The following is a 7145-nucleotide window of genomic DNA, read 5'->3' as shown; positions in this document are numbered from 1 at the left end:
ACTTTGAAATACCAGAACCATATATATTTAAGGATTATTTAGGAAATAATCTTGAAATAAGAAAATATGTTAAGTTCTCTCTTATACTTATAGGAGAGGATCAGAAAGAATATACTAAAGAAATAATTTTATATAAGGATGAATTATATGGAGTAGATCGTTCACCTATTCCAATAGGAATGAACTTTCTTGAGAAATATAGTCCTTATAAAATCTACCAAAGATATTTAAAGATAACAATTGATGATAACCCAATCATCATATCAAGAATAGATGAAAATATGAAATTATTGTTATCATGGAAAGAGTAATAAGCACTAATCCCATGAGCCCATATATTGAAATTACACTTAATATAAAAAACTATTGTAGAATTAAATTTCATACTTACTTAGATACAGGAAGTACAATAAGCTTATACTTACCAAATGCACTACCATCTGAATACTGGATATACAATTCAAAGAAGATAGTCATCGCTACAACAACAGGTGAAAATAAGGTAATATACAGTAAATATGCTATGCAAGCACCTTTTCTAATTTCCTTTAAAGAAGTATTTGTTGATACAATATACATGTCAACCACAATTGGATGTGATATTTTATTAGGACAAAATTTTCTATTAAAATATGCATCATTTACACAATATATTGATAAGTATATGTTCACAACATCTTGTGCACATAAAATATTTACATCTAAAATAAATAAAGCTGTTACAATAGCATATACAGATATAAATCATCAGAGTTCCTCAACCCAGCGTGGTGGATGTTGGAGTACAGAAAAATTTAAACCAGTTACAGTCTTGAAAATGACAACAGAAAATAGAATTGAAAAATTGAAAAAAGAAATTTCTGAAATATATTCTGAAAATCCATTAGAAAAATGGAATACGGACAAAGTAAAGGCAAAAATAGAATTAACCAATCCAGACACTATTGTTAGAGTCAAACCCATGAAATATAGTGTTGAAGATCAAAAGGAATTTAAAGACCAGATAAGAGAATTGTTAGAAGCCAAATTAATTAGGCCAAGTAAAAGTTCACATAGCAGCCCAGCCTTTATGGTTAGAAAACACAGTGAGATAAAAAGAGGAAAAGCTAGAATGGTGATAAATTATAAAAAATTAAATGAAGTTACTAAATTTGATGGATACTACTTGCCAAATAAGGACACCCTTATTAAACAAGTACAGAACAAAAAGATATTTTCAAAATTTGATTGTAAGTCAAGATTTTGGCAAATCATGCTTACAGAAGAAAGTAAACCACTAACTGCATTTAGTACCCCCAATCCTTTAGGACAATACAAATGGAATGTAATGCCATTTGGGTTGAAAAATGCACCACAGATATTCCAAAGGAGAATGGATGAGGTAATCAAACCAATTACTCACTTCTGTATTGCATATGTAGATGATTTACTTATTCATTCAAATAATATTGATGAACATATTGAACATCTTGAGAAATTTTGTTATATTATGAAAAAACATGGTATTACACTTTCTCAAAAGAAAGCTGAGATAACTAGAACAGAGATATAATTTTTAGGATTATTTATAAAAGAAGGAGAATTGTAATTGCAATCTCATATTGGAGAAAAATTTCAAGAATTTCCTGAAGAAATCAAAGATAAAAAACAATTACAAAGCTTCCTTGGTATATTAAATTATGCTGAAGGATTCATTGAAAATTGTGCCAAATTAAAAAATTATTTTCTTCCAAAATTAAGAAAAAATATTATGTGGTCTTGGGAAGAACAAGATTGTGAAAATATAAGGAAAGTAAAAGAAGAGTTAAATGTATTGCCTAAACTTGTAATACCACAAAAAGAAGATTTCTTTATCCTTGAAACTGATGCTTCAGATCATTACTGGATGGAGCTAGAACAACTAAGGACGAAAGTCCAGATACTTGAGATAAAAGTTTCCTATTTGGAAACACAAATTCAAAATATTTAAGATAGCTTACAAGGCAAAAATATAGCCATTGAGGCAGAAGTTATTTGTACCAAGTTTAGTATCCCTTCTCAGGGACTTGTGAATACTAACACTTTTCCCGAGGATAAAGGGAAAGAAAATAAGGTAATAGGAACCCCTTCACAGGGAAAATTTGAACCTATTACTAGTAATAAAAATATTCAAGATATCAAAAGAGAAGGTAGCTCTTCACAGAGCCAAACTCAATCTAAACTTTCTATTGAAAGGATAGATCCAAAAGATATTGTCAAGATATGCCATGAAGCAAAAATTCCCAGAAAAGATAATCATGAAGAAGTAAGACTCTTTATTGTTATTTTTAATATTTTATCAGATTGGTATCTGGAGATTGGAAAGTGAATGAAGACTCTCCACTATTCAAAATACAACAAGATAAATTTTTATCCAGGAGCACCAGCCAACTGAGTTCGAAATTATTTTGAGATAGGAAATATATTTTGTATATATCCTAACAAAGATCTCAAAGAGATAGCTCAGCTTTCAGCCAACATCAGGAAAGCTGTTAAAAGATATACTGAAGTAGTCAAGACATCAAATATATATATCAGATTCCATTCAGCAACCATGGAATGAGATTCTGTTCTTGAATATATGCATCCATCGTTCCATGTGATAAAAATGGGATTTACAAATCAACATTTTTTACCAACCAATCAAAATGTTGTTAAAAATGGTTATCAAGATATTCTAAATATGATGCCCTACAGAAGAGCAAAATGGTACAAAGAGATATTTGAACATGTAACTCAGATAATTACTGAGAAAGAAAAAATATGGGTTTATCCATCTGAAGATCATATTATCTATTTCAATGCAAGGATGGCCACCAAAGAAGAAGATATTTGTTATCTTGATCATTTATTATCTGCAATTATTTCCAACCAAGTGCATGGATCAGAAGATATGGCTAAAGAACTATGCAAATTACTCTAGAACTACAGTGATCACCATTGTGAATACTGTGTTGTTGAAGATATGAGTTAAGCATCTCTTAATAGTGAAGAATTCCCTACAGAATTCTTTGATTTGAAAATGGAAAAGTGATGGTGACAAAAGTAGCCCTTTATCACTACTTTAATAAAGAAATTTATTAAAGAAAAACTGTGGCTATTAAAAGACAGAAGATAGTGCAAGAAAAGTCTCCATAATTATGTGACTACTCCCCACCATTTGTCACAAGTGGCAGACAAATTCAAAAGATAAGGCATATAATTTCAAAAGGAGAAGACCACTTTGCAAGAAGATAATGGAAAATTCGGTGGAGATAAGATGACCTAACTACCTAACAAAGAAAGATGGAAAACACCTGTCAAGATAAGATTCCCAAAGGCTTCTATAAAAGGGGGCAAGGAGGAAGAAGGAGGACATCTCGAAATAGCTTATCTCTAAAACACTCAGAGGAAATACATCTTAGATTAAGATGACCTAACTACCTAACAAAGAAAGATGGAAAACACCTGTCAAGATAAGATTCCCAAAGGCTTCTATAAAAGGGGGCAAGGAGGAAGAAGGAGGACATCTCGAAATAGCTTATCTCTAAAACACTCAGAGGAAATACATCTTAGATAGATCTTTTGTAATCTGTATACACCACTTGTATTCAGAAAAATATTATATAGCTTGAAGATAGTAAAGCGTGTAATAAGGTAATCACTTATGGAGTTCTAAACTTCATAAGGTGAGTACCAAAGGTATGTAAATATAGTTTGTAAGCATGTACAATTTCAGTTTATGAATATCAAAGTAAAATTTGTTATGTTCAACAAAAATAATATAGGATTTGATTCTGTAGGAACTAGTAGAGAAATAAGGAAGCTAGAAGATATTATAACTAAACATAGAGATATACAAGAAGAAATTTCAGAAGAATTTGTTCGAGGATATATAACCAAGAAAGGTCAACCTATAATCTTTGAAGAACTATCAAGATACAAAGAATATTTAAAGGTGTTTGAAAGGTTAAAAAATATAGATATATGTCCTGATTGATAAATTCTTAAAGATATAAGATACATCTCACAAATAACTATAGTAAGGGAAAAATAATATTTCTTATAAAAGAGGCCATTGGAAAATCAAGAACAATTTTCCAGCCATTTCAAACACTACCCCGTGTAGTAAGTACCCATTACGCACCTATATTGGCCGTTTCAAAACATATAACACTGCCATTGGATCCTTCGTTATTCTTATCGTTTAATTTTCCCATCTATTCTGAATTTTCAGGTACCATTTTCTATCCGATCTCTCCTTTATGGCATGCTATGAATAACCATTTAACCTTTTTTTTTTTCTTGTTTATACTTTTTTCTGCAAAGTTATTTTATGTATTTTCATGTAAGAATCTCTTTCCTTCTGTAGGGTTTTGAGTTTGTACTGAGATCTAAATATATAGATTTGAATAGTATGGATCTGATTTTATTCTTCGTTTCCGGTTTATGGTATTTATTGTGTAGGTGTGTGGGATTAGTGAAAAAAGAAAAAAAAGTCGTAGAAAGGCATGGCGAATAGAGTGGATCATGAGTACGATTACCTGTTCAAAGATCGTTTTGATCGGGGATTCAGGAGTTGGTAAATCAAATATTCTTTCCAGGTTCACCAGAAACGAATTTTGTTTGGAGTCCAAATCCACCATTGGAGTTGAGTTTGCCACCAGAACTCTTCTGGTCAGTATGATCTTATCGTTTCATGTTCTATCTGTTACCTAATTTTAACTATCACCATTGTTTAATGTACAAGGAATGATGTATTAAGTGATTAGTGTTAAATATTAAGGAACTTTTATGAATTTATGAGGCTGGCTCTGTGTGTATTAATTATTGTGTGGACTCTGGATGGTTGGGATATGTTTGATTGAGAATTCTGCTAATTATGGTCTGTGGATCGGCTTATTATGATTTTTCCCTTGAATGAAACTAATAAACTGTGAGTTGAAAGCAACAAATCAACTTAAATACTGGATTACTTTCAGGTTAAGTCTGAATATGCCCAATTCTATTATTCGTGTACTTCTAAGTGATATCAAATTATATTGTGCTAAAATCTCTGGAGTTCTATAATGTGGGTATTTTCCTTCCGTGTCTACTGTAACTTTCATAATCCTAGACCCAAAGTTTCTTCTGTTTCAGTTTTATTGTAGATAGCATTTGGGTTACAAAAACAGGCGTATAGTTAATTAAGATTGGATGCTATTATGCCCGTATGGTCTTTGAGAATTCAGTGAGCCAATTGTATGTTTGGTAGACTGTATTGTATAGTTCTGCACAATATAACAAGGACACCTGTAGTTTCTTTTTCTTCTTTAATATTGTACTATTTTCATCCTCCTCACTAAGCACGTCTTAAATGTTTTCTGCAAGTTACAAACTAATCATCAGTAGTTCGTTATAAACTCATTCTGGTGTCATTTAGTACTCAAGACAGGAAACATTTGAATGTCAACTACCTACATATACCAGCCTTTTTTTTGGTGATTGCAGATTGTGCTTTTCCTGTATCACAGTTATATTCCATGATAGGCAGAATAGGGTCATAAATACTGATGTTAGTAATATATGATACAGATAGAAGGAAAGACGGTCAAGGCCCAGATATGGGACACTGCAGGGCAGGAAAGGTATCGAGCTATTACAAGTGCTTACTACAGAGGAGCCGTTGGTGCACTCCTTGTTTACGACATAACTAAGAGACAAACTTTTGACAATGTCCAGAGGTGGCTTCGGGAATTGAGAGATCATGCTGACTCTAACATTGTTATCATGATGGCCGGAAACAAATCTGACCTGAACCATCTCCGAGCTGTTTCAGATCAGGATGGCCAAACTTTGGCCGAGAAGGAAGGGCTTTCTTTCCTTGAGACATCGGCACTGGAAGCACATAATGTTGAAAAGGTTTTTCACACTATTTTGACGGAAATATATCATATCATTAGCAAGAAGGCATTGGCAGCCCAGGAAGCAGCAGCAACCACAGTACTTCCTGGTCAGAGTACGACCATCAATTTTAGCGATTCATCTGGAAACATGAAGAGAGGCTGTTGTTCTACTTGAGTTGAGTTTCCAATTAATGAGATGATATCTAGCAGCAAGCACAAAACCTTTGTTTCTAATTTCTTGTTTCCTTCTCCTGCGGGGCAAGATTCTTGTAGAATACTTTCTTACGTCAACGGGACCGGAAAACTAGCTCGTGAATGTTCAAAATGTTTAGGGGTTTAGGCTATATATTTGTCTTTTGGAAGTGGCTGATACTAGTGATTTTGGGTCACAACCAATTGACCGTCTGAAAGGATTTAGGACAAAAGAGTTGGTACTGTAAGTGTAGTATCTCTGTTTGGATATCTTCTACTTCAATTTTCCCTGTAATAAATAGGATTTAAGTATTTTTTTAACTCTATTAATCTACATTTTCCTGGCTTTGCTCAGCATTTTTCTGAATTTTTACGATCAGAAGCTTAGCATCGAGAGTACTTTGCATTCTTTCACTAAAATCAGGACAGGTAATTTCCCTTTCATGCATAATACAGAGTTTACGAGATAGCAGATTGGTTCGATGGGGTCAAAACTTAGAAGTTACTTCAAGACGAATGTGTTTGCTAAAGAAAAGTAGAGGTATTGCTTAGTTCAAAATTTTAATTTTTGGAAGCTCACATTTTTCTCTTGAATACTTTTACTTCTTTCTATGGTTAGCTATGGTGGAATTTGTTTTTAGGTAAGATAGCTGGTTTAAACTAGTGGAGAATATGGTTTCCTTTTCTTATCTACCTTTATAATTCTCAAGTGATGGAAATACGCAACGCTATTGATGATACTTTTGTCAAATATATTGCTCAAAAGGGAGCAAATCAAAGTTGCTTGTGGCTCAAAGTGGAAACTTTCGACTGGGGTAGCAGCCAAGAAAAAGGAGATTCTGCAGCATAACTCGACTCTGTGCATCCATCATTTGAGAAACTGGGTAAATGACTGCGTGGAAATTCCGTCAACAAGGAATCAATGGCGTGTTTTATATGTTGAACTCGCTAACCTTGAACATAACTAAAAAAGAAAATGTGTCGTGTAGTGCTCGGAATGTCTGAGATTTCTAGTTTATGGTGTGTTGTTAACCAGGTCGCATGAAGATATGTAGTTATCGTGCGATGAAG

General features: G+C 32.9%; 1 pseudogene; it reads left to right on the top strand.

Annotated features, from left to right (window-relative positions):
- Positions 1-4088: 4088 nt before the first annotated feature.
- LOC111399945 lies at positions 4089-6441 on the top strand (annotated as a pseudogene).
- Positions 6442-7145: the final 704 nt, after the last annotated feature.

This window comes from Olea europaea, chromosome 1 (genome assembly GCF_002742605.1).
Source record: "Olea europaea var. sylvestris chromosome 1, O_europaea_v1, whole genome shotgun sequence".
Taxonomy (NCBI): Eukaryota; Viridiplantae; Streptophyta; class Magnoliopsida; order Lamiales; family Oleaceae; genus Olea; species Olea europaea.
This window is presented reverse-complemented; position numbering and strand designations above follow the sequence as displayed.